The 27,753-nt window shown below is 46.7% G+C and overlaps 1 pseudogene; it reads left to right on the top strand.

Annotated features, from left to right (window-relative positions):
• Positions 1-210: 210 nt before the first annotated feature.
• On the top strand, positions 211-27,753 carry LOC144605530 (uncharacterized; annotated as a pseudogene).

Raw genomic sequence — 27,753 nt, 5'->3', positions numbered from 1 at the left:
TGCCAACACCAGGGGCCTGTTTGTTCATGTGCGCTGGTGTCCGTGAGTGAGCACGACAAGGTTGACTCCTGAGAACATTGTAGATCCAGCCAACAATGCTGCCCCTCCCAACAGTCTCAGGTAGACCAAGGCCCCTCTGAATACCCTTGCCTTGTCTCGTCACACCCTCCCTGCAGTCTGAACTCACAAAGTGTCAGGAACAACACAGGAATGTCAACCTTTGAAGTGCCTCCGCTGACATTGGTGTTCAAAGAGCCAGAAATTAAGACAGACGAAAAGAATGTAAGCAATCTCTCAGAGATGGACTGTCACATTCTGGAAACTTCTATGAGAGACGACCTCCTATCAATCAAAGTATGTCTTTTCAAACATAGGGATGAGAAATTATTTGGTGACCTTTTTCAAAGGAAAATTTGAATATTTCAGATATTTTGATGGATTGATGACTACAAAGGCAGGGGAATCAAACTAAGACAATGAAACTGAGGAAACATCATCAAAGGACAAAGAGTTGTTCAATAATTTCTATTTGTTGCATTTTAACTTTTAGTTTCTTCCCTATCTTCCCCTGACACACCCGTTGTACAGACCCTGAAGGTGTGACTCCCTGGAGTACAGTCCCTGAAGGTGTGACTCCCTGGAGTACAGTCCCTGAAGGTGTGACTCCCTGGAGTACAGTCCCTGAAGGTGTGACTCCCTGGAGTACAGTCCCTGAAGGTGTGACTCTACCTGGGGTACAGTCCCTGAAGGTGTGACTCTACCTGGGGTACAGTCCCTGAAGGTGTGACTCTACCTGGGGTACAGTCCCTGAAGGTATAGACACAAATAAGATAGACACAAATTGCTGGAGTAACTCAGCGGGACAGGCAGCATCTCTGGAGAGAAGGAATGGGTGACGTTTCTGGTCGAGACCCTTCTTCAGTCAGGGGAGAGGGAGACACAGAGGTAGTGTGAAGAATAAGGTCTTCCTCTCCCCTGGCTCAGTCTGAAGAAGGGTCTGGACCCGAAACGTCACCCATTCCTGCTAACCAGAAATGTTACCCATCCCGCAGAGTTACTCCAGCATTTCGTGTCCACTGTATTTTCGGTGTAAACCAACAACTGCAGTTTCTTCCTACACAGGTTCAGACTCTCCCAGGTTACAGTCGCTGAAGGTGTGACTCAACCCAGGGTACAGTTCCTGATGGTGTGACTCTCCCAAGCAAACCACGGTGACTGATTGGACAAGCATTTCCAACTATAAAGACAATGATTTCTATAATTTTTTAATCATAATAAAATATCCTGAGTGATTTCAGAGATTCATTACTGATTAGGATTGAGCAGTAGTATGCAAAGTCAGATGGAAAACAAAGAGAAATTTCAAAGTTGTGTGCACAGGAAATGCCATCTTAATTTTTGAAATTGTTCGGTTAGAGGAGTAATTTTATGGAGCATTTTTTGAAGACAAGAAAGGAGCCGAGAGGCAGAGATATGCAGGAGGGAATTGCCGAGCGAAGGCTGCAGGCTGCTGGAAGTATAATTGATGATGAAGCAATTAAATGTGGGGATGATGAAATGCCCAGAGTAGGGAATGCGAAGATCACAGCCCATCTCAGAGCAGATTATCGAGATAAAGCGCAGTCAGGAATTGGCCTGATGGGCAAAGATGTGGTCCACATGGTGACTTGGGAACGGGCCCGGTGAATTAACAAGTGGGCAGCAGTCACTGCACGGTTTCAAATTTACAAACTAATTACATGCACAAATGCGTGGAGAAAAAAAAAATGCTTCCCAATACACACCGCTGATTTTAGTTTTATTCGTTTATGCGTTTGTTGCAAAAGCAAAACATTTTACTGCTCTTCAACCTGTAGTGAAATCTTTAATCTCAAAGTTTGGAGAATGTTTATTCCGTCATTAAACTGATGGAGAACGTCAATGCAAACACTATTCCAGTGAGCTTCTTATGACCAATGTAATCCTGAAGGTGTTGCAGGGAAAGGAGAGTTTGAGCAGCACGAGGGCTGTTGTTGTAGAGGTGTATAAGATCATGGGAGGAAGAGATCGGGAAGATGCACAGAGTCTCTTGCCGGAGTAGGTGAACCGATAACCAGAGGATGTAGGTTCAAGGTGAAGAGGAAAAGATTTAATAGGAATCTGAGGGGTGACTTATTCACACACAGGGTAGTGGGTGTATGGAACAAGTTGCCAGAGGAGGTTGTTGAGGCTGGGACTATCCCAACATTTAAGAAGCAGTTAGACAGGTACATGGATAAGACAGGTTTGGAGGGATATGGGCCAAACGCAAGCAGGACTAGTGTAGCTTGGACATGTTGGTCTGTGTGGGCAAGTTGGGCCGAAGCCCAAAGGGCCTGTTTCCACACGGTATCACTCTATGACTATGAAAGGAATGATAAATCATGAACTTTGAGAAGATCACACAACCTCCCCAATAATCGTTGGAGGGAAGTTCAGAATGCAAAGAGGATTTTAGTTAATTATCCTCTCCAAGCAAGAAGCTGAAACACTGGTGCTCTTCTCAAAGGTTAAATCTGTGCCTTATCTCTCAGCTTAGATCTCGGCTGATCTTGAGACAGGCAGGGAGCAGCCGTGGCAAGTGTCAGCTCGGATCCGACAGCCCTCTGTCCTGGCCCATGTGCTCTGGGTTGTAATCCTTTGGTCTCGGTGAGACAGACAGCAAACTAGCAATAAAATAAAGACCGATTAATGCAATATCTTTCTAACATTCCAAAATATTAACAGCTAAACAAATACTTCAACACACTGGCACTGTGATTCCAGCAGTAAATAACAAAGTGCTGGAGTAACAGTGGGTCAGGCAGCCTCTCTGGAGAACACAAATAGAGGACGTTTCACAGAGTGCTGGAGAAACTCAGCAGGTCGGGCAGCATCTCTGGAGAACATGGACAGGTGACATTTCACAGAGTGCTGGAGTAATTCAGCGGGTCAGGCAGCATCTGTGGAGAACATGGATAGGTGACGTTTCACAGAATGCTGGAGTAATTCAGCGGGTCAGGCAGCATCTCTGGACAACATGGATCGGTAAGATTTCGGGTCGGCACACTTCTTCAGACTCTGTAGACCTATAATCGTAGAAGGGTGCAACACAGAAAGAGGCCATTCACCCCATTGTATCCATGCAGGCACTTTGGAGATCCCCACTGCCATTTGCAATAGTTTTCGTGAGCTGCTTGGAATTCAGTTGATGACTGGCAAAAACTTGAATGAAATAGGAAGCAGAATGTAGAACCAAGGAACTGCAGATGCTGGTTTACACAAACACGTACAAAGTGCTGGAGTGACTCAGCGGGTCAGGCGGCATCTCTGGAGAACATGGATAGGAGATGTTTTGTGTTGTGACCCTTCTTCAGAGTAATCCTGAGACAAATGGTGTCTCCAAGATTCTCAAAACGTGACTCCATGTCATATGTAGTTACTCCAGCAGTTGGTGTCTCTTTGAAAAAGGAAGCCAGTTTTGTAGAGGATCACTCTAATTCTTTACCTCATGACTTTATCTGATGATAGATCTTTCAAATGATTTCATAATGTCCATAAGTGTTTTATTTTAATCTGGAGTTTGCATCTGACCTCCACAACAGGTCAGAGAAAAAAAAGAAGAAAGAGGCAGTGTCCAATATTCTCCAATGAGTTGTGATGCTTTCTTCAAGTTGTCCATGTTCCCTGACAAAAACTGAAGGGCAGAGACCACTGTGCAAGGCTGGACAAAGCATCACCAGCATTGTGTTACTGTATCGACTCTGTGATCTTTTGTCCCTGAGTGATCACAAGGTTCATGAACCTCAACAGCCCAGGAGAAGTCCATGTTACATCTCCAATCTGTGCACAGTTCCACTCGTGACAAAGGGAGGGACATTACAGTTGACCTCATTGCAGTTTGATCTGGGTGACTTGAAATTAACCAATGGCACAGCGGTAGAGTTGCTGCCTTACAGCACTTACAGCGCCAAAGACTCGGGTTCGATCCAGACTACGGGTGCTGACACCCGGGGACTACGGGTGTTCTCCCCGTGACCTGTGTGGGTTTTTTCTGAGATCTTCTGTTTCCTCCCACACTCCAAAGACGTACTGGTTTGTAAGTTAAAGTGGATCTGGTTTGTAAGTTAATTGGCTTGGTATAAATATAAAAATTGGCCCTGGTGTGTGTAGGATAGTGTTAATGTGCAGGGATCGCTGGTCGGTGTAGACTCGGTGGGCCCAAGGGTCTGTTTCCGCGCTGTATCTATAAACTAAAGCAAACCACATTTTTACTTCCATAATAACTGTTTAGAAATTGGCACCAATGTTGGTTAATAGGATAAAGATTAGTTTGAGTGAATCAGGTTGGCATTGAAATAAGAATCATAATAAGTACAGCATGGAAACAGGCCATTCAGGCAAACTCCCTCATGCCAACCAAGATGCCCGATCTAAGCTAGTCCCATTGTCTGCATTTGACCTGTATCACTCTAAACCTTTCCAATCCATGTACCTGTCCAAATGACTGTTAAACCTTGTTATACATAGTACCTGTGTAACTACTTCCTCTGACAGCTCGTTCCATAAACCCACCACCCTCTGTGTGAATAAAAATAGATTCATGGGTTAACCATCAGATTAACATCACCAGTTGTGAGTTGACAGTGTTAAAGGTCGTGGGTTAGTTATTAATTTAAAATCGACCAGTAGGGTTGGAACAGGCACAAGGTAATGGGTCAACCATTGTTTTAAATGGAGCTAATTGTGAGTTGACAATAGCCCAGGTTAACTGGGTGAACAATAGGTTAAATGGACCTGATTGAAAGTTATCATTGGTACAGGTTAATTGGTTAACCATTAGTTTAAATTAACCCGGTTGGGAAGTGACACTGATATGGCAGAGTGGTTGAATGGAATCGGTGGTGTTGGAATTTTGATGAGGCACAACTCTGAGAAATATTCAGAGCATTGAAAGTAATTCATTTGCAGCTTGAAGTTTTCTTCTAATCACCTGACCCAGCTTCAAAAATGTCTGGCCGTTAAATATTTAGAAAATCTTCTTTGTAATTGCATTTTAAAAATTTATAATGCAGATAAATTATGCTATTTTAACTATATGACCTTTGAAACCGTGATGTCATTGTACGACTGCCTATAGAGAAGTAAAGGACTGAGACAATCAAATGTTTCATAATGTAATGGCATTTATTAATGTAACAGCCGTGCTTATTAAATATGAAAATGCAGTTTGATTTCATCTTTTTCTGTTTGAACTGTCTCAATATGGTATTAAATATATTACTAACCTCCTCTCCATTGATTCATATTTCAAGCCAGAAAGATTTTTTAAGAAAGTAATGGGAAGGATTAGATAACTGACTACAGTATAATATTATTTTTCTTTTCACGGGTAAAGTAGGTAAGCATCGACATGCAGACAGCAGCATGGAGCCACATATTGGCAGTGAGAGAGTAGATGAATGAACACGAGGCAAGGTTAGCAGGCAGCTAGTGAGTGTTATATGGAGCTGGGTCTGGAGGGAAATGTCGACTGCAGGTTCTGGAGAGGAGATGATGAAGAGGGAGGAGGAGGAGAGAAAAGGGTTAATGTAATGAGGCAAGGAGGCAAGAAAGGAAAGTAGGGAAAGTCAGACCAGATGGTGAAAAGGCAAAGCATTAAAAAAAAAGAAAGCAAGTTGTATTTATATATAACCTCCTGATATTGTTTTCTGTGCATTTCCGGCGCGGTATTGTGAAAGGCCAGTAACCAATGTAAGTCAGGAAGCACTGTAGTCAATGTACATACAGTCAGCTCCCAGCAACAGTATCTGCTTGTGAATTTTATTTCAGAAATATTGATCAAAGGATAAGTGTAGGCTAGCGTCTTTGTGAAAGCCCCCCCACCCCCCCCCCCCCCTTCTTCAAATGGTGTGAGGCTGTACCCCTCCCGAGGGGACAAATGGAACGTGTGCAATATTTCTGCATTGTATTTCTGTGCCAGGCTGGCAGTGTGGGTTTGGGTGCCAAAGTCAGAGGAGGGTCCTGGGTCAGATACCTGGTGCGATCAAAACAGCAACAGCTGAGAGGGGGTGAGGAGAGGAAGAGAGGAGCAAAGAGGAGCAGTTTGAACTGCCCCACGTAGCAGTTTGAACTGAAAAGGAGAGATTACTAAACAAAGGACCAACTCCCAGCTTTCAATGTGGTCATTGGGAAGAAAGAAAATGTATTTGAATCTTGATGATCATTAGACGCTTAATAAAAATAGGCAAACGTGGTGTCCTTTATCCATGGTGTGAGACAGACCCACAGGATTCATTTGCCGAAGATTCCCAGAGATTCCTCTATGGGACTTCTGAGCGCAATGGGAAGTCTAAGGTTACCCTGTTTTGACTGCTGTTTTGACTCCAAAGACGTACAAGTATGTAGGTTAATTGGCTGGGTAAATGTAAAAATTGTCCCTAGTGGGTGTAGGATAGTGTTAATGTACGGGGATCACTGGGCGGCACGGACTTGGAGGGCCGAAAAGGCCTGTTTCCGGCTGTATATATATGATATGATGATATGATATGATATGAAGGCTTTTTATGACATTACTTGTCATTGGCACAACAACTGAGGAGTTGAGGCCGGCATCAAACAGCCACGATCACATTGACCGAGGCACCAAGTGGCTGCTTCCTGCTTCTATCTTTCTTGGTCCTCAGGTCCTCAGTCTGAATAGAAATGGATACGAACTTGGCAAAGGACCGCGAACCAGGTACCAATGGGATGGGTTGGAGTCGAGGAGAAGACACAAGAGACTGCACACGCTGGAAATCTGAGCAAAACAGGGAGTTGGAGGAAACCAGTGGGTCAGGCAGCATCTAGGGAGGGAATGAACAGACAACATATTGGATCGGGACCCTTCTTCACACTGAGGAAGACACACTTGGGGTTGGAGTCAAGTAATACCTAGGGGTCAGTGTTGGGGTCCGACGTACTTTTAAATTTACCGGTGACATGAATTCTGAGACTGTGAGAAATGTCAAAATTCAAAGATGATGCCAAACTAGAAGGAAGCACAAGATTAAATTCCAGTTGGTGTTTTGGGACCATTCTTCAGGCAGATTGTGGTGAGGAGGAAGAAGGCTAGAAGAGAGGAGTGGCAGGACAAAACCAGGCAAGCGATAGCTGGATACAGGTGAGGTTCTTCTCTTCCAATCTTCTTCCCTCATCCCCACCACGATCAATCCTAAGAAGGGTCCCCACGCGAAACCAACCTATCCATGTTCTCAATAGATGCTGCCTGACCCGCTGAGTTACTCCAGCACTTTGTGTCTGGGTTTGAATGGGAATTCTGTTTCTCTTTCCGCAGGTGCTGCCCGAAATGCCGAGTTCCCACCACAATTTTGTTTTTATTCCTCTGCGCTGACGTTAGACTCCACCTGGAGCTTTGGGTTCAGATTTGGCACTTTGAACCTGCATCAGGGTCTGGTCAGACGCTTGTCCTTTGTGGCCTGAACGCTTGCCCATTTACATTTTTTTTATTTTTTAAAGATACAGCGCGGAAACAGGCCCTTCGGCCCACCGGGTCCGTGCCGCCCAGCGATCCCCGCACACTAACACTATCCTACACCCACTAGGGACAATTTAAAAAAAACATTTGCCCAGCCAATTAACCTACATACCTGTACGTCTTTGGAGTGTGGGAGGAAACCGAAGACCTCGGAGGAAACCCACGCAGGTCACGGGGAGAACGTACAAACTCCGTACAGACAGCACCCGTAGTCAGGATCGAACCTGAGTCTCTGGCGCTGCATTCGCTGTAAGGTAGCAACTCTACCGCTGTGCCACCGTGCCACCCTTACAACATGTACAACATTTCCAGTACATCATGTCCTCTCCACCCAAAGCCACGCTGACTATCCCCTATGTCCATGCTTTTCCAAATGGGAGTAGATCTTATCTCTAAGAGTCTTCTCCAATAACTTCTATACCACCGTTGTAATTCTCAGCACCTTATAATCTGCAGAATGGTTCCTGTAGCCTTCTTCAACAAAGGAGCAACATTAACCACTATCTGGTCCTATGGTTGTGAAGCTGTAGAGGATACAAAGATCTTCATCAGTTTAGTTTAATAGTATCACGTGTACCGAGGTACAGTGACAGCTTTTGTTTGTGTGCTCTGCAGTCAGTGGAAAGACTGTACATGTTTACAATCAAGCTGTCCACGGTGTACAGGTACAGGGTAAAGGGAATGGCGTTTAGTGCGAGATAAAGTCCGGTAAAGTCTGATTAAAGATAGTTTGAGAGTCTCCAATGAAGTAGATAGTAGCCCAGGACCACTCTAGTTGGTGAGAGGACGGTTCAGTTGCCTGATCACAGCTGGGAAGAAACTGTCCCTGAATCTGGAGCTGTGCGTTTTCACACTTCTGTACCTCTTGCCTGATGGGAGAGGGGAGAAGAGGGAGTGATCGGGGGTGAGACTGGTCCTTGATTATGCTGCTGGCCTTGCCGAGGCAGCATGAAGTGTCGATGGTCCCAGCAATAATCAATAACTCTTCCCAGATTCTTGGATCATTTCCCATGAGATGAGATGAATAACGTCTCTAATCTCCAATTATATGGGGATTTCAGGAGAAACAAGAGGCTAAAGTTCAATGAGGATAGTTTCAACAACACAAAATAAGATCAAAGTGTGATGGAGAAAGATTGGAGTCTGGAGGCAAATTGCCCAGCAGACCGTGAATATGTTAAAAACATTTTGTAACTTTGCAGGAATACCTCTCCCAAATAGCAGCATAGTTCCATGGTTCATTCCATGGTGTTTTATTGTCACATGTACCTACAGTAGCTCCAGTGAAATCCCGTTTTTGTATGTAGTTCAGTAAAAATCTTACCTTGTATAAGGACAATCATACTTAAGTTCAAGAGTGTAAGAATAATACATTAATAATAGAGGCAGCACACAAGTCGCCACATTTCCGGCGCCATCTTGCATCTTTCAAGGTTCAAAGTTCTTAAAAATATAGAGTTTGTACGACCTGCATGGATATTCTCTGAGATCTTCGGTTTCCTCCCACACTCCAAAGACGAAGAGGAATGTAGGTTAATTGACTTGGTAAATGTAAAAATTGTTCCTAGTGTGTGTAGGATAGTGTTAATGTGTGGGGATCACTGGTCGGCGTGGACCCGGTGGGCCGAAGGGCCTGTTTCCGCGCTGTATCTCTAAACTCTAAACCCCAACATAAAGCTGTTTAAGTAAGATTTGTGAAAAGGATTCAGTGGTGGAAGGGCCTAAATCCATGCTAAATCTCTGTATTAATTTATTAATCGTGGATAATTTATGATGGGATTGGATGAAGAATAATAATAATAATAATAATAATACATTTTATTTATATAGCGCTTTTCATATACTCAAAGACGCTTTACAGAGATTTTGAGAACATAGGGAAATTAATAAATAGATAAATAAGTAAATAAATAAATGAACAGAGAAAGGAGACAGTAGGTGAGGTGACCTTCAGTGGTTGAAGGCAGTACTGAACAGGTGAGACTTCAGCGATGTTTTGAATGTGGTGAGTGTGGGGGAGTCTCTAACGGTTTGGGGTAGTGAGTTCCATAGGGTGGGAGCAGCAATGGAGAAAGCCCTGTCCCCCCAGGATCTGAGTTTAGTCCGGATGTGGGGGGATAGGAGATTGGCAGCGGCAGAGCGGAGGGTGCAGGTGGGAGTGTGCCTGTGGAGGAGGTCGGTCAGGTAGGATGGGGCCAGGTTATGGAGGGCTTTGTAGGTTATGAGGAGGATTTTGTACTGGATTCTCTGGGGGATGGGGAGCCAGTGGAGTTTATAAAGGACGGGGGTGATATGGTCACGGATCGAGGTGTGTGTGAGTAGACGGGCAGCGGAGAATGGTGAGAATAACCTTGGGCAGAGCATAACATCAGTTAGACCGTCTGGACTGAATGGCATATCATTATGTTTACTCATCTAATGTTATTCTGGGGAATGCAACTTTTAAGAAACATTTGGACAGGTACATGGATAGGACAGGTTTAGAAGGATATGGGCCAAACGCAGGCAGGTGGGTCTAGTGTAAATGGGACATGTGGGCAAGTTGGCCTGAAGGGCCGGTTTCCACGATCTATGACTCTATGACTCTAATGAGATGGCAGAACGACATCTGTCAATTCCCTCCGCAGATGCTGCCAGTCCCGCTGAGTTCTTCCAGCAGTTTGTGTTTTTCTCGGGATTGCAGTTTCTTGTGTGACAAACTGATGAACTGGGAAGTGAGGGGTTTCTTTAGGGATCTGTAAATCTGACATCCACTGTAATATCCAGACCAGCGGGAAACAGAGGAAACCAGCAAATGAGCATCACTGGTGCAGTGATAGGTACAAAGTGCTGGAGTAGCTCAGAAGGTCAGGCAGCATTAGTTAATGTGGTGATCTACACTGGTGCAGCATTGGGGGTGTTGATGTCGGTGAGGATGTGGGCATTAGTGTGGTCATCTACACATGAGTTACTTAGGGCATCATTGGTGGGACCTCTTCTGACCTCTGAAATCCCATCAAAATGTTGTGCAGGTTTTGCATGACTGAGGAGCGTGTGAAGGCAAAGGGTGGGTGGGATACCAGCCTGTATCCCGAGACCCACCTGATGCACAGTTCTACCATGGGCGGCCATTGATCAGCTGCGCATCAGATTTACAGTTGTGTATAAAATCATGAGAGAAATAGATCGGATAGATGCACAGAGTCTCTTGCCCAGAGTAGGGAAATCGAGGACCAGAGGACATAGGTTTAAGGTGAAGGGGAATAGATTTAATAGGAATCTGAGGGGTGACTTTTTCACACAAAGGGAGGTGGGTGTACGAATCAAGCTGCCAGAGGAGGTAGTTGAGGCTGGGACTACCCCAACATTTAATAAACAGTTAGACAGTTACATGGATAGGGCAGGTTTGGAGGGATATGGACCAAAAGCGGGCAGGTGGGACTAGTGTAGCTGGGACAAGTTTGGCTGAAGGGCCTGTCCACACTGTATGACTCTATGACTCTCTGACTCTCTCTAAGCTCTTTGGGAAGGAGACGTCATGGTAAATGTCAGGCGGTGTTTGTGTTGTGTGTGCACAGATATTCATAAGTCAATTGAATGCCTGCACTCACTTATGAAATTTAAGTTCTATGTAAACAAAATTGCAAGGCACAGCAAGGTAACTTCAGATCTCTCTGGCACCCAACTGCAGAGCCTGCTGTTATTCTAGTCTCCAGGGGTTATCCCTCTGACGCCATTATCTGTCTCACAAACTCTATAGAGCTTGCTCTGACATTTGCACCTTCACATAGCCCCATTGTGCCTCCCCAGCCAGAATGCTGGGGGCATTCAGACGGCATCAATCACAGATACCTGTCTGGCAGACTTCCCAGGGCTTATTGTTTTCTACTGCGTGGAGAAACTAGTGTGTAAAATGAGAACAGTGAAAGTTCTATCAATGTCTAAACTCATGGGGAGACTATAATTAGTTGATTAATTAGCCATTAATTAATCATAAGTTATCTACCTTGCGTGCAGGGGCAGTCAGATAGCATCGTGGAAAGGCAGCCACTTCATATCTCCCTCATTGAGGCAAAGGGACCTCGGTAATGGGGACAGATCACAGCTTCAAGCTGTTTCATTTCTGGAAAATAGAGCATTCTTTTGTATATTTGGAACTACAAGATCAACTTTAACTTTCCAGAGAATAGGAAAGCTTGGTATCCCTGAACACAACACTGCAAACTTTCCCCGGTTAGAAGGGGAAAGTAAAAGATAGTGGAGATGTGGGCAGCCTCTTCTTGCATAGCTTCAGGATGAAACCAGATCTCTGGACACCAGGGAATGGGGAGATGTGCATGCTGGGTGGGAACACGGAGCTGAGGCAAGTGAGATATCAACGGTGAAGCAGGCTTGAAGGACCTTATTGTCCATCCAGAATCAGTAGAAGCAGGAGCAGGCCATTCAGCCCATCTCATCAGCGCCACCATTCTACAAAATCGTTGTTGGTCTATTACCATGCCACCACTTTATGCATTAATACCCAAGCCCCTGACTCTCTTCATATTCAAACAACTAGCAATCTCTTGGTTGAACAAGTTGAGTGACTCTGCCACAGCAAGTGGTTTGAGTTGAGGATTGGTGTGAAATCATTTCCCTGCTCTCATTTCTTATGTTAGAAGAATGCAAGGACTTGAACCAGCTTGCCCAGTGATCACCAGCTTCACATCCATCATGATGTCCATTGTTTGCTGCAGTGCATCTTTCTTTTCTTGCTTCGCCTCCTAGACTACAAGGCTGCTCAGAATAGAGGTGTTCCCCCATTCACAGACAACACTGCCCGTACATGTGCAACAAAGTGCCACTGAGAAGGATGAGAGGGGATCTTATAGAAACATATACAATTCTTAAAGGATTGGACAGGCTAGATGCAGAAACAAAGTTCCGATGTTGGGGGAATCCAGAACCAGGGGTCACAGTTTAAGAATAAAGGATAGGCCATTTAGGATGGAGATGAGGAAAAACCTTTTCACCCAGAGAATCGTGAATATGTGGAATTCTCTGCCACAGAAGGCAGTTAGAGGCCAATTCATGGGAAGTTTTCAAGAGAGTTAGATTTAGCTCTTTGGGCCAAAGGAATCAAGGGATATGGGGAAAAAGCAGGAACGGAGTACTGATTTTAGATGATCAGCCATAATCATATTGAATGGCGACGCTGGCTCAAAGGGCCGAATGGCCTCCTCCTGCACCTATTCTTGTTTGTGTTTCTACTGGGTAAATAGGGAAATCCAGGGGGAGGATTTGCTCTCCGACTCAAACTGCTTGTTGTCCAGTCCTGCCTTCCTGCTCCCCGTTCCCTGTGGGAGGTATTCTGTTGACATTTTATGTTCCTCAGTAGATCCTCCACCCAGACATTGCAGCCCAGCTTCACCGCCTCATTGGTGGCTAACATTGACGTAATGACACCAGACAATGGGACAATGCCATTGGTCCCTTCAACTACATCTAGTTCATGATAAAGGCAAGGTTGGTATCACTGTGAACCAATGGCCCCTTGAAACTGGTTAACTGGAACTTGCACCTTAACCAGGTCCCAGTGAACAATGGGATCAGGAGAAGATGGGAAGGAAATGGATGGGGAATCTTTGCACCATTTCCCCTTCCACAAAACCAAGAAGCTATACTGTCATTAGGTGAATCTACTGCCTAGCTTTATCTAGTTGATTTGGTTTAGTTTTGTTTATTGTCACAAGGTACTGTGAAAAGCTTTTGTTGCGTGCTAACCAGTCAGGAAAGACTATACACGATTGTAGTCGAGCCATTCGCAGTGCACAGATACATGATAAAGGAACAGAATTAAAAGTGTGGGGCGATTGTAATGTGTGATTGCGCAGCCGTTTCTGTGACTCACACACAAATAGTCACCTGGGTTGGGCGCCATCTTGGAAGCATTTTCCTCTTGATTTGGTTCCTGCAATGACCAAACAATTTAATGACAGGAAAAATGCCCCTAACAACATGAATGTGTTGGGGTCTGCTTGCACGGATCTCTGATACACCACACTGGAGGTGCATTGAGACATCCATGGGTCACTGCCATAAACACCCAGAGAGAAGTCCGGATAAATCCCCAGCATAACTATTCACAGATGGATGGGTCTCAGCTGAGGTGAGATGTCAGTGCCAGTGCAAACCGTCCAGAACAAGAGTTAGTGGCTCAGCAAGAGTTTGTGATGGAGGGGAGGGGTGGTGAGGCTAGGTCAGTGGGAAGGAAGAGTGGAATTTGTGATGTGTTTGGCAGATCACAATCAGCGCTCTGATGCTTCAGGATGTCAGTGCAGGGTGATGGAACAGTGTTTCTGAAAGAGTAGAATAGGGGAAGCAAGGGTCAGACAATGAAAGTGCTGATTTTCTCAGCCTCCTGTTTAGTGTAAGATGATGATATCATCTAGGGGCCGGACACACCTAGTGTGGGCAGTGTGAGACAGCTCGCAAGTCGAATCAAATCTGTTGCTTGGATTTCGGGCACATATTTGTTTGGACATGTGAGCTGTGTACACGAGCAGGCTGGCCAGGTGTCAGTGATGCCAGATGGGCACAAGGTCTTTGACTCACACCTATCACGTTCTGCCAGGCTCAGTGCAGAGCTGGCATGGGCTGCTGATGGTTTATTCAATGCTAATGCAAATTTATTGAAGATTTTTAATAATCTCCATAATCAAATTCATCTGGAGTGCATTGCCTGAAAGGATGGGGAAAGTAGGTTCATAATGGAATTGGATAAATACTTCAAGGAGGCATAATGGAGGTAGATTAATTGGATAGCTGTCTGAAAGGGAATGGGTTGAGGGCATCGATCATAATCTTTTCATTTGATGATCGCATGTGGAAAGAAATTAAGAGTATTTACTTTAGACTTTAGAGATCCAGGGTGGAAACAGGCCCTTCGGCCCACAGAGCCCACGCTGACCAGCGATCATTCCTACACGACCACTATCCTACACACTAGGGACAATTTACAATTTTACTGAAGCCAATTAACTCCAAAACCTGTAGGTCTTTTGAGTGTGGGAGGAAACTGGAGAACCTGGAGAAAACCCATGCAGTCATGGAGAGAACGTACAAACTCCATACAGACAACACACGTAATCAGGATCGAACCTGGATCTCTGGCGTTGTAAGCTGCTGTGTCCCCGTGCCACCCCACAGTTTGTGATCGGTACCAAAACATACATCTCCCTGGGCTCAATTCTCCTCGGTAACCTCTGCCCATAAAACCAAAACCATTTCCCACACTTCCAACCCCCATAATGGAGTGATATGGATCACGTGCTGGCAGAGGAGATTACTTTAACAGCATTATGTTCGGCACGGACATTGTGAGCTGAAAGCTGTGTTCATGTTCTGTACTGTTCTATAACACTCAAATACAAATTCCCTCCTCCCAACCTCACTGTCTCAGTGAATCGGGTTTTGAATATCAATCTTCCTTGTTTCAGCTACGGACATTCACAAAGTGGTGATGTACCCCACGCACCAAACTCTCCAACAATGATGGACGGCATGTGAGATAATAGGGTGATGACCATGCACTCTCTCTCCCCACCTCACATGTAGTAAAGTACATCTGCATGTGGCTGTCCAAGAGAAGCTGATGTCTGTGTCAGGACTGGGTGTTTGGTCAATGTTGTCATCACCATCCTTGCATGATGACCCCTCCATCCAGGCAGCTTCAGAGGGTAGAAGCTCAAACAGGCAGCCAGCATTATCAAAGACCCACGCCACCCTGGCCACGCTCTCATCTCACTGCTACCATCAGCAAGGAGGTACAGGAGCCTGGAAACCGTGAACTACAAGTTCAAGAACAGCTTCTTCCCAGTGACCATCAGGTTCTTGAACACTGCAACTATGACCTTCTACGAACTGTGTCTTTGGTTACACGACGGTCATCGGTTTTACACCATTCAGGTTGATGGGCAACAAGGGAAGAACACAGCGACACTACCAATCAGATTCCTGAACTCAACTGTCCCACCTATGAGGAGGAATTCCTTTAGCCAGAGGGTGGTGAATCTGTGGAATTCATAGCCACAAATAGCTGTGGAGGCTATCATTGGTAATTTTAAGGCAGAGATAGATAGATTCTTGATTAGTAAGGGTGTCAAGGGTTATGGGGAGAAGGCAGGAGAATGGGGTTAGGAGGGAGAGATAGATCAGCCATGATTGAATGGTGGAGTAGCCTTGATGGACCGAATGGCCTAATTCTGCTCCTATAACGTATGAACCTATGAAATTATGAACCTTCTTTCTGATCAAGAGTCAAGAGTGTTTAATTGTCATATGTACTGACAAAGGATCAATGGAATTCTTACATGCAGCTGCTTAACAGGATCATTAATGCATTAACACACAGATAAATACATAATAATAATACAATAAATTAATAACTATAATACTAGGTAATAATACTGGGTGGATTTACATCCACTCCACATTCATTCACTGCACAAAGTAACCCAGAAGGGAAGCTATCAGAATTCTGATAATAGCTTATAAATTACAATTACTGCAATATTTAATAATACATATATATGTAGCAAAGTGCTTCTTCTTATTTTTCAAGGGTTCAAATGTGAAATTCTCTTTTCTACTTCTAATTGTAAAGATGCGTATTTTGTGCAAGACTACTTTCTGCAGATTGTGCAATCATAAAAACCGTGCTTGATTTACAGGCTTCATATATAGAGCCTAATAGTAGTCTAATTTTAGTATCTGAAAGGGGGCCAGGGCAGAGGGTGGAAGAGAGAATATGTTGAAAAAAATAAACGCTGGAAATGGGGAATCTGGAGAAATAGGACAAAGTGTGCAGAGAGTGTGTGTTATAAACTGGAATTGAAAGGACATGGCCATCAAAGCTAGAATTCTGCAGCGGTGGCCACAAAGGGATTACTTGTCCCATTGCTCCATCAAATGAATTTAATTCTGATAAAGAAAAATATCAATGGCTTGGGAAGTATCAGCAACCAGCCCCCCATCCATCGCCTTTGCTCAGGGTGTTGGTCTGCAAACCTGAGCAAATAATGTGTTGCATTCGGGGAACCTGTGACCCACCGCTCTGGGAGAGGTGCTGCACTACTGTGGGCTGAGGGAAGTGAGGGAAAGGGAGGGAGCAGGCCACTCAGCCCCTCCCCCTCTGTGCTAGCCTACGAGATGTGTGATGTATGATGAGCGTTTGACAGCTCTGGGCCTGTGCTCGCTTGGAGATTAGAAGGATGAGGGGGGATCTCACTGATACGTTAGTTTCATTTTTAGTTTAGAGATACAGCATGGAAACAGTGATCCCCACACATTAACCTACCTTACACACACGAGGGACAATTTATACATACACCGAGCCAATTAACCTACAAACTTGTACGTCTTTGGAGTGTGGGAGGAACCCGAAGATCTCGGAGAAAACCCACAGGGTCACAGGGAGAACGTATAAACTCCGTGCAGACAGCACCTGTAGTCGGGATAATAATAATAATAATAATAAACATTTATTTTTTATAGCGCTTTTCCAAATGCTCAAAGACGCTTTACAAAAACAGTCAAGACATAAAAACAAACAGACAAACTATCCTGACGGAGAAGCAGCGAACAAATAGCGCCAGCGTCCTCTCACGTCAGGGTCCGGCAGTAGACAATAAAGAACACAAGACACACAATTACAATTTTTAGCACAAACAGCCATCACAGTGATTGCTCTAGGCACACCCTCACTGTGATGGAAGGCAAAGAAAAGTCTTATCTCCTCCTCATTCTTCTCCCGTGGTGCCACGAGGTGATCGAGGCTCCCGACTTTTGAACCCCCGCCGGGCGATGGAAAGTCCCAGGGCCGAGCCAAGCAGGCCGATGAAGGTCCTGAGCCCCCACCGGGCGATGGAAAGTCCCAGGGCCGAGCCGAGCCGAGCAGGCCGATGAAGGTCCTGAGCCTCCACCGGGCGATGGAAAGTGCCGCGGCCGAGCCACGCAGGGCGATGAAGGGCCTGCGAGCGGGTCAATCAAACCTCGCGCTTCGGGGCGGTCGAAGCTGCTACGGCTGGAGCTCCCGAAAGCCGGTCGCCAGCCAGGGACCTGCGAACTCCCGATGTTGCGGTCTGCAGGGCCCACGGCTGAAGCCTCCGAGATGGTAAGTCCAGGCCCTGCGACCGGAGTCTTCAAGGTCGATCCCAGCTGGAGGCCGCCAACTCCACGGTGTTAGGCCGTAGCACGAACGGAGACAGGACACGGTAAAGGTCGCATCTCCGTTAAGGAGGAGATTGGAAAAAAAGGTTTCCCCCACCCCCCACCACCCCCCACATATACAGAGTTAAAAATAAATGAAAAGAAACATTTAAACGATAACAAAGACAAAAACAAAAAAAAGACAGAGAGACTGCCGGTGAGCCACAGCAGCAGAACGCAGCCACGCCCCCTCCTCAAACCCGGGTCTCGGCTCTCTACGCGCTGTAAGGCAATAACTCTACTCCTGCGCCACCGTGCCAAAACGTAGCGAATAATGAAAGGCCTGGTTAGAGTAGATGTGGAGAGGATATTCCCTCTAGTGGGAGAGTCTAGGACCAGAGGACACAGCCTCAGGATGAAAGGACGTACCTTTAGAAAGGAGATGAGGAGGAATTTCTCGTTGCTAATAGGATGCTCCAGGTGCCTGATGAGAGCTGGGAAGACACTGTCCCTGAATCTGGAGCTTTGTGCAGCCGAGGGCTGTGATACTGGTTGTGTGGTGTTAACCTGTTGTCTGACTGCATCCTCCAGCTACTGAGTGAGCAGGAAGGAGAGAACTTTGTGTGCCTAAGGCAAGGTGGAGCGATCAGCACACTGCTGGTACAGGAAAGATCGAGACTGAATTGACATACATGGCCAGGGACTCTGCTATTCACAGAGCTGCTCACTCTGCAAGCCCAAAGGACAATCTTTGTTTTCCGTAAATGATATGTTACAAGCAGTGAACCATTATTTTGAACAGCAGATGCGTCACTGTTACTGAATACTTTGTAGTCAGGTTCATCCATTCTACGACCACATCTTGACCCAGACTCGCTCATGGGCCTCCTCCAGTGCCATAGTGAGGCCCGCCGGAAATTGGAGGAGCAGCACCTCATATTTCGCCTGGGCAGTTTGCGGCCCGGTGGTATGAACGTCGACTTCTCCAACTTCAGATAGCTCCTCTGTCCCTCCCTTCCCCTCCTCCTTCCCAGATCTCCCTCTATCTTCCTGTCTCCACCTATATCCTTCCTTTGTCCCACCCCCGACATCAGTCTGAAGAAGGGTCTCGACCCGAAACGTCACCCATTCCTTCTCTCCCGAGATGCTGCCTGACCTGCTGAGTTACTCCAGCATTTTGTGAATAAATCATCCATTCTAAATGTCTGTCAGGGTGAGTTATCCTTCAGTGCAGCTGAACTACAGTTTCTGCTGCCTTGCCAGGTACGTTAGCATTACACAATGTAAAGCAAGATAAATATACAAACATAAAAAATAGGTGCAGGACTAGGCCACTCGGCCCTTTGAGCCAGCACCGCCATTCAATGTGATCATGGCTGATCATCTAAAATCAGTAACCCGTTCCTGCTTTTTCCCCATATTCCTTGATTCCTTTAGCCCTAAGAGCTATATCTAACTCTCTCTTGAATACATCCCTTGAATTGGCTTATCGTCGGATGTCTGAAGAAGAGTCTCGACCCAAAACATCACCCATTCCTTCTCTCCAGAGATGAGTTACTTCAGCATTTTGTGTCTACCAGTGAATTGGTCTCTATTGCCTTCTGTGGCAGAGAATTCTACAGATTCACAACTCTCTGGGTGAAAAGCGTTTTCCTCATCTCAGTCCTAAATGGCTGACCCATTATTCTTAAACTGTGACCCCTAGTTCTGGACTCCCCCAACATCAGGAACATTTTTCCTGCATCTAGCCTGTCCAATCCCTTAAGAATTTTATATGTTTCTATAGGATTCCCTCTCATCCTTCTAAATTCCAGTGAACCCAGTCAACCCATTCTTTCATGATATGTCAGTCCCGCCATCCTGGGAATTAACCTGGTGAACCTACTCTGCACTCCCACAATAGCAAGAATGTCTTCCTCAAATTAGGAGGCCGTACAAAGTGCTGGAATAAGTTAGTGGGTCAGGCAGCATCTCTGGAGGACATGGCTTGGTGACGTTTCAAGTCGGAACCCTTCTTCTGACAATGATATCCCTGAGAAAACTAATTCTACCGAGGTTAAAGTTAGATGTATGGATGTACAGTCTGAAGAAGGGTCAAAACGTGACCTATCCATGTTCTCCAGAGATGCTGCCTGACCCACTGAGTTACTCCAGCATTTTATTTTGTCTTTTTTAACAACAGGCACAGCAAGGTGAAGCTCCAAGTGGCCAGGCTGATCTCCAAAGTTCTGGAGTCTCAGCGAGTTAGGCAGCATCTGTACAGGACATGGATAGGTGACGTTTCAGGTTGGGGCCCTTGTCAGACTGTACATTCATACATCTACTATAACCTCGGTAGAATTATTTTTCTCAGGGTTATCATTGCCACCACTTGTTGCCCCCCTGATTTACTCAGTCTGTGAGATCTTCTCCATGACCAACAGGAACGTTGGAAGCTCCAAGGGTTGTACAAGGGTAAGCTTCTCTGTTCACTAACGGCGCTCCGGGCAGCTCTCCCTCTGGAAACTGTTGGCGTTTCAGAAGCCGCTGCACTTAACTCGACCTCTGGAAGATCAGATTGGCATTCAAGATACAAGGGACTGCAGATTCTAGAATCTCGAGCAATGCTGAAAGTGCTGGAGAAACTCAGCGGGTCAGGCAGCATCTATGGAGGGAATAGACAGACTACGTTTCAGGTCGGGACCCTTCTTCACACTGATTGGAGTAGAGGGAACCAAGTTGAAAAAGAGCTAGGAAATAACTCAGGACATTAATTGCCCACGATTTAATAAACTCTTCAAGGTAAACGGCAAGCTCGAGTGAAGACTTGTGTTAACGAGGCTCCAGTCAATGATGGTGAACTGTTACAGTTCCCCACATTGGTATGTATGCCTAGTTAATGAAAGTCATTTGCCTTGCAGCCATGCATTGGTCATTGATCAAAAGACAACAATATTTTGCAGATGCTGGAATTTTGAGATAGTTTAGTTTAGTTTAGTCAATTATCATGTGTACCGAGGTTTTTGTTGCATGGAGTTAGTGGAAAGTGCATGATTACAATCAAACTGTCCACAGTGTACAGATAGAAGAAAAGGAAATAAGTTTAGTGCAAGATAAAGTCTAGTAACCATTAACAACTTCTCCTTCGACTCCTCCCACTTCCTCAAAATCTAAGGTGTAGCTATGGGCACCCGCATGGGCCCCAGCTATGGGCACCCGCATGGGCCCCAGCTATGGGCACCCCCATGGGCCCCAGCTATGGGCACCTGCATGGGCCCCAGCTATGGGCACCCGCATGGGCCCCAGCTATGGGCACCCGCATGGGCCCCAGCTATGGGCACCCGCATGGGCCCCAGCTATGGGCACCCGCATGGGCCCCAGCTATGGGCACCCGCATGGGCCCCAGCTATGGGCACCCGCATGGGCCCCAGCTATGCCTGCCTCTTTGTAGGGTACGTCAAACAATCCCTGTTCCATGCATACACTAGCCCTATCCCTGAACTCTACTTCATCTACATTGACAACTGCATTGGTGCTACCTCCTGCACCCATGCAGAACTCACTGACTTCATCAACATCACCATTACTTTCCATCCTGCACTCAAATTCACTTGGGCCATCTCCGACATCTCCCTACCATTTCTAGATCTTATCGTCTCCATCACAGGAGACAGACTATCGACTGACATCTGTTGCAAACCCACTGACTCCCAAAGCTATCTAGACTACACTTCTTCCCACCCTGCTTCATGTAAAGACTCTGTCCCCTACTCCCAATTCCTCCATCTACGCCTTATCTGCGCCCAGGATGAGGTGTTCCATACCAGGTCATCGGAGATGTCCTCATCCTTTAGGAAACGGGGGTTCTCCTCTTCCATTATAGATGAGGCTCTCACTAGGGTCTCCTTGATATCCCGCATCTCTGCTCTTGCTCCCCCTCCCCCATTCGTAACAAGGTCAGAGTCCCCCTTGTCCTCACCTTCCATCCCATCAGCCGTCGCATACATAGAAACATAGAAACATAGAAACATAGAAACATAGAAACATAGAAACTTAGAAAAGGAGTACAGGAGTAGGCCAGGAGTGCAGGAGTAGGCCATTCAGCCCTTCAATATGATCATGGCTGGTCATCCAAAATCAGTACCCTGCTCCGTTTTTTCCCCCATATCCCTTGATTCCCTTAGCCCTAAGAGCTAAATCTAACTCCAGTCTTGAAAACATCCAATGAATTGGCCTCCACTGCCTTCTGTGGCAGAGCATTCCACAGATTCACAACTCTCTGGGTGAAAAGGCTTTTCCTCATCTCAGTCCTAAATGGCCCACCCCTTATTCTTAAACTGTGACCCCTGGTTCTGGACTCCCCCAACATCAGGAACATTTTTCCTGCATCTAGCCTGTCCAATCCCTTAAGAATTTTGTATGTTTCTATAGGATCCCCTCTCATCCTTCTAAATTCCAGTGAATACAAGCCCAGTCGACCCATTCTTTCATCATTTGTCAGTCCCGCCATCCCGGGAATTAACCTGGTGAACCTACGCTGCACTCCCTCAATAGCAATAATGTCCTTCCTCAAATTAGGAGACCAAAATTGCACACAATACTCCAGGCGCGGTCTCACCAGGACCCTGAACAACTGCAATAAGACCTCCTTGCTCCTAAACTCAAATCCTCTCGCAATGAAGGCCAACATGCCATTGGCTTTCTTCACTGCCTGCGGTACCTGCATGCTTACTTTCAGTGACTGATGTACAAGCACACCCAGGTCTCATTGCACCTCACATTTCTCCACATTATACTGCATCTGCCATGCATCTGCCCACTTACCCAACCTATCCAAGTCACCCTGCATCCTCATAGCATCCTCCTCGTACCTCACACTGCCACCCAGCTTTGTGTCATCTGCAAACTTAGAGATGTTACATTTAATTCCCTCATCTAAATAGTTAATATATATTGTTAACAACTGGGGTCCTAGCACCGAGCCTTGTGGCACCCCATTAGTCACCGCCTGCCATTCTGAAAAAGACCCGTTAATTCATATACTTTGCTTCCTATCTGCCAACCAGTTCTCTATCCATGTCAATACCCTACCCCCAATACCATGTGCTCAATATTTTGCACATTAATCTATTGTGTGGGACCTTGTCAAAGGCTTTTTGAAAGTCCAGATACACCACATCCACTGGCTCTCCTTTATCCATTCGACTTGTTACATCCTCAAAAGATTCCAAAAGATTAGTCAAGCATGATTTCCCCTTCATAAACCCATGCTGACTTTGACTGATCCTGTCACTGCTTTCCAAATGCGCTGTTATAAACATCTTTAATAATCGACTTCAGCATCCTCCCCACTACCGATGTAACTGGTCTATAATTCCCCGTTTTCTCTCTCCCTCCTTTCTTAAAAAGTAGGGTTACATTGGCTATCCTCCAGTCCTAAGGAACTGATGCAGAGACGAGAGAACATTTAAAAAATGATCACCAATGCGTTCACGATTTCTAGGGTCACCTCCTTGAATACTCTGGGATGCAGACCATTAGGCCCTGGGGATTTATCTGCCTCCAGTCCCAACAGTTTACCTAACACCATTTTCTGACTAATGTGGATTTCCTTCAGTTCCTCCCTCCCACTAGATCCTCGGTCCGCTAGTATTTCTGGGAAATTGTTTGTGTCTTCCTCAGTGAAGACGGAACCAAAGTAGTCGGTTAACTGTTCTGCCATTTCCTTACCATTATAAATTCACTCGTCTCTGATTGTAGGGGACCTACATTCGACCATTAATCTTTTCCTTTTTACATAAAACTTTTACAGTCAGTTTTTATATTCCCTGCAATCTTTCTTTCATTCTCTTTCCCCCTCTTAATTAACCCCTTTGTCCTCCTCTGTTGAGTTCTAAATTCCCCCCAGTCCTCTGGTTTGCCAATTCTTCTGGCCAATGTATATGCCTCTTCCTTGGATTTAACACTATCCTTGACTTCCCTCGTCAGCCACGGTTGAGCTGCCTTCCCAGTTTTATTTTTTCGCCAGACAGGGATGAACAATTTCTGGAGTTCATCCATGCGGTCTTTAAATCTTTGCCATTGCATCTCCACTGTCAACCCTTTATGTATAATTTTCCAGTCTATCCTAGCCAATTCCCATCTCATACCTTCAAAGTCTCCTTTATTCAAGTTCAGGACCCCAGTCTCTGAGTTAACCCTGTCACACACCATCCTAATGCAGAGTTCCACCATATTATGGTCACTGTTGCCCAAGGGGCTTTGCACAACAAGATCGCTAACTAATCCTTCCTCATTACACAATACCCAGTCTAGGATGGCCTGCCCTCTACATACCAGGATGGCCTGGTTCCTGTACATATGGTTTAAAAACTCATCCCATATATATTCCAAGAAATCCTCCTCCTCAGCACTGTTACCAATGTGGTTGGCCCAATCTATATGTAGATTAAAGTCACCCATGATAACTGCTGTACCTTTGCTACACACATCCCTAATTTCCTGCTTGGTGCTATCCCCAACCTCCCAACTGCAGTTTGGTGGTCTGTATACAACTCCAACAAGCGTTTTCTGCCATTGGCTATTTCACAGTTCTACCCATACCAATTCTACAGCATCCAAGCTAATGTCTCTCCTTGCTATTGCATTCATCTCCTCTTTAACCAGCAATGCCACCCCACCTCCTCTTCATTTCTGTCTAACCCTCCTGAATATCGAATCCCCCTGCATGTTGAGCTCCCAGCCTTGGTCACCATGGAGCCATGTCTCCGTAATTCCAACTATATCATGTTCCTTAACTACTAACTGCGCATTCAGTTCACCCACCTTATTTCGAATGTTCCTCGCATTAAGGCACAAAGCTTTCAGGTTAGCTTTTCTAATCACGCTTCTACCTTTGCTTCTGTCCTCCTTTTATGTCCCTCTGTCTCCTTGCATTGGATCCCATCCCCCTGCCCTGTTAGTTTAAACGTGCCTTTCCTAAACTCTCTCTCCCGTTAGCTGCATGCATACACGTCCACGTTGTTGACATTATACGGCACATAATCCTCCGACATTTTGGCCACCTCCGACGGGATCCCACTACTGGCCACCTCTTCCCATCTCCACCCCTTTCTGCTTTCCGCAGAGACCATTCCCTCCACAACTCCCTCCCTTCTCTGCCCCAGAAGGCAGTGAAGGCCAGTTCTCTGAATGCATTCAAGAGAGAGCTAGATAGAGCTCTTAAGGATAGCGGAGTCAGGGGGTATGGGGAGAAGGCAGGAACGGGGTACTGATTGAGAATGATCACATTGAATGATCACATTGAATGGCGGTGCTGGCTCGAATGGCCGAATGGCCTCCTCCTGCACCTATTGTCTATTGTCTATTGTCTATTGTCCCTGGTCAACTCGTCCATTCCCACCCAAACCACCCCCTCCCCAGGTACTTTCCCCTGCAACCGCAGGAGATACAACACCTGTCCCTTTACCTCCCCTCTCGACTCCATCCAAGGACCCCAACAGTCTTTCCAGGTGTGGTAGACGTTCACTTACACCTCCTTCAACCTCATCTACTGTATCCGCTGTTCCAGGTGTGGACTCCTCTCGATCGGCGAGACCAAGCGCAGGCTCGGCGATCATTGCGCTGAACACCTCCACTCATTCTACCTAAACCTACCTGATCTCCCGGTTGCTCAGCACTTCAAATTCCCCTCCCATTCCCACACTGATATTACTGTCCTGGGTCTCCTCCATTGTCAGAGTGAGGCCCAGCACAAATTGGAGGAACAGCACCTCATATTTCACTTGGGCAGTTTACACCCCAGCAGTATGAACATTGACTTCTCTAACTTCAAGTAACCCTTGCTTTCTCTCTCTCTCCATCCCCTCTCCCTTCCCAGTTCTTCCACCAGTCTTACTGTCTGCGACTACATTTTATCTTTGTCCCACCCAATCCCCTCACATCAATCTGAAGAAGGGTCTCGACCCTTCGAAATGTCACCCATTCCTTCTCTCCAGAGATGCTGTCTGTGTTACTCCAGCACTTTGTGTCTATCTTCGATTTAAACTGGCATCTGCAGTTCTTTCCTACACATAAGGTCTAGTAAAGTCCAATTATCAGTAGACCAAGGATCTCCAATGAGGTAGGTGGGAGGTCAGAACCGCTCTCTAGTTGTTGATAGGATGGTTCAGTTGCCTGATTACAGCTAGGAATAAACTAACCCTGAATCTTGAGGTGTGCGTTTTCATACTTCTGTACCTCTTGCCTGATGGGAGAGGGGAGAAGAGGAAGTGACTGGGGTGAGACTGGTCCTTGATGATGCTGCTGGCCTTGCCGAGGCAGCGTGAGGTATAAATGGAGTCAATGGAAGGGATGTTGGTTTGTGTGATGGTCTGGGCTGCGTCCACAATTCTCTGCAATTTATTACGGCCTTGGATGTAAGATAAGAAGTAGCTTGGATCTGTCAGTAGGTCAGGAATCATTCATGTACAGAGATTGGGAACGTTCAACTTTCATTCAAACTCTTGTAATTACGTCTGGCTTCTGATCGTTTTATTACATGAGCAGTTCATGGTCAGAGGAGTATGGATTATCTCATTCATAAAAATAAACACCACTGTTAATGATTCAGGACAGTGATTGTGTGAATTAAAGGCATCAAGTTTATCTCAGTCTGAAGAAGGGTCTCGACCCAAAACATCACCCATTCCTTCTCTCCAGAGATGCTGCCTGACCCACTGAGTCACTCCAGCATTTTGTGCCTATCCTCGATTTCAACCAGCATCTGCAATTCCTCCCTACACATTTGGTCTGCTTCATTGCGAAATCTCCTCAAGTTATGCCCACTTTGAAGAAGTTCCCCTCTCTCCAATAATGATTCTACCACACCCTCTCTCTCAGCTCCCCCTCTGTGACTCCTCCCGCTCTCCCACTCTAAACCGCGTGCAGTGCCTGATTGATATAATAGCAAAAGTAACATTTGCTACGGGCGCTGCACTTCCGAGGGCCCCGCGCTAAATGCTTGAAATCGGCCTCCCACTGGGGGGCGCTGTGTTGCGAGCGCCGCGCCCCAACCGCCGCGGTTTGAATGTGTTGGCGGGGCTGCGTGGACCAATGGGCAGCCGGCGCCTCACCGCCCGACCGCCAATGGGGTGGCCAACAGCCAACTGTCGGGACATCCCGTACTTTGGGCGAAATTGGCTTGACCCGTACGGGACCGCCCTTGTCCCGTATTAGACCCGGGGGAGGACGCTGTTGACCCGGACGCCGCCAAATGGAGGTTGCGTAGCAACCCGCCTCAGGGCCCAGGCGGCCGCCATTGATGGAGCGGGGGGGGGGGGGGGAGAGTCCTGTCCAGTCCCATCCTGGTGCGGGGATGTTCAGTGCGGGGGGTAGACGGCAGCGGCTCTCCCATTAATGGCCCTCGGGTCGATGCCGCTAGACTCTTCCCCCTCCCCCCCCCACCTCCTGGCCCGGATGGCTGCCGATGCCGCTGGACTCTGGGCGGTGTGGGAAAGGCGTTGAGCTGGCCAAGGAGAGGAGGGGGACGGGGGAGCCGAGGGCAGGCCCAGCGCCAGGTCCAGGCCTCCACCTCCACCAATGCCCGTCCTCACCGCTGCTGATGGTGCTGCCGCCTTTCCCCCTGGCCCACCTCAGGCTCGCGGTTACCCGGTCGTGTCCAGGCCCAGACCCAGGCCCAGGCCCAGGCTCAGGCCCAGGCCCAGGCCCAGGCCCAGGAACAGGCGCCGGCTGCTTCTCCCGGCACCAGGCCTGGCTCTCCCGCTGCTACGGAGCCAGCAAACTGGCCCCCAAGAGGCAGGCGGCCGAGCCCTGCCCGTACCCGAGGGCCACGGAGGACGGCGAGGGGAGTGCAGTGGCGGCCGGTGCCGGGGCTCCAGAGCTGTATGAAAATCCATGGACAATTCCAACCTCACTCTGCGTGGGAAGGATGGGCTTGTCACCAGACTGTTACCTAATAGCAGAATAATTCCACCCATGCCCTTGGTCTTTTTACCTTGGCGGGCACTACTGATCTATTGGACAGCTGCATTGCACAAAACTGGGCAAATAAGAAATTGATTATAATAATGTAG

Source organism: Rhinoraja longicauda, chromosome 24 (genome assembly GCF_053455715.1).
Source record: "Rhinoraja longicauda isolate Sanriku21f chromosome 24, sRhiLon1.1, whole genome shotgun sequence".
NCBI lineage: Eukaryota > Metazoa > Chordata > Chondrichthyes > Rajiformes > Arhynchobatidae > Rhinoraja > Rhinoraja longicauda.
This window is presented reverse-complemented; position numbering and strand designations above follow the sequence as displayed.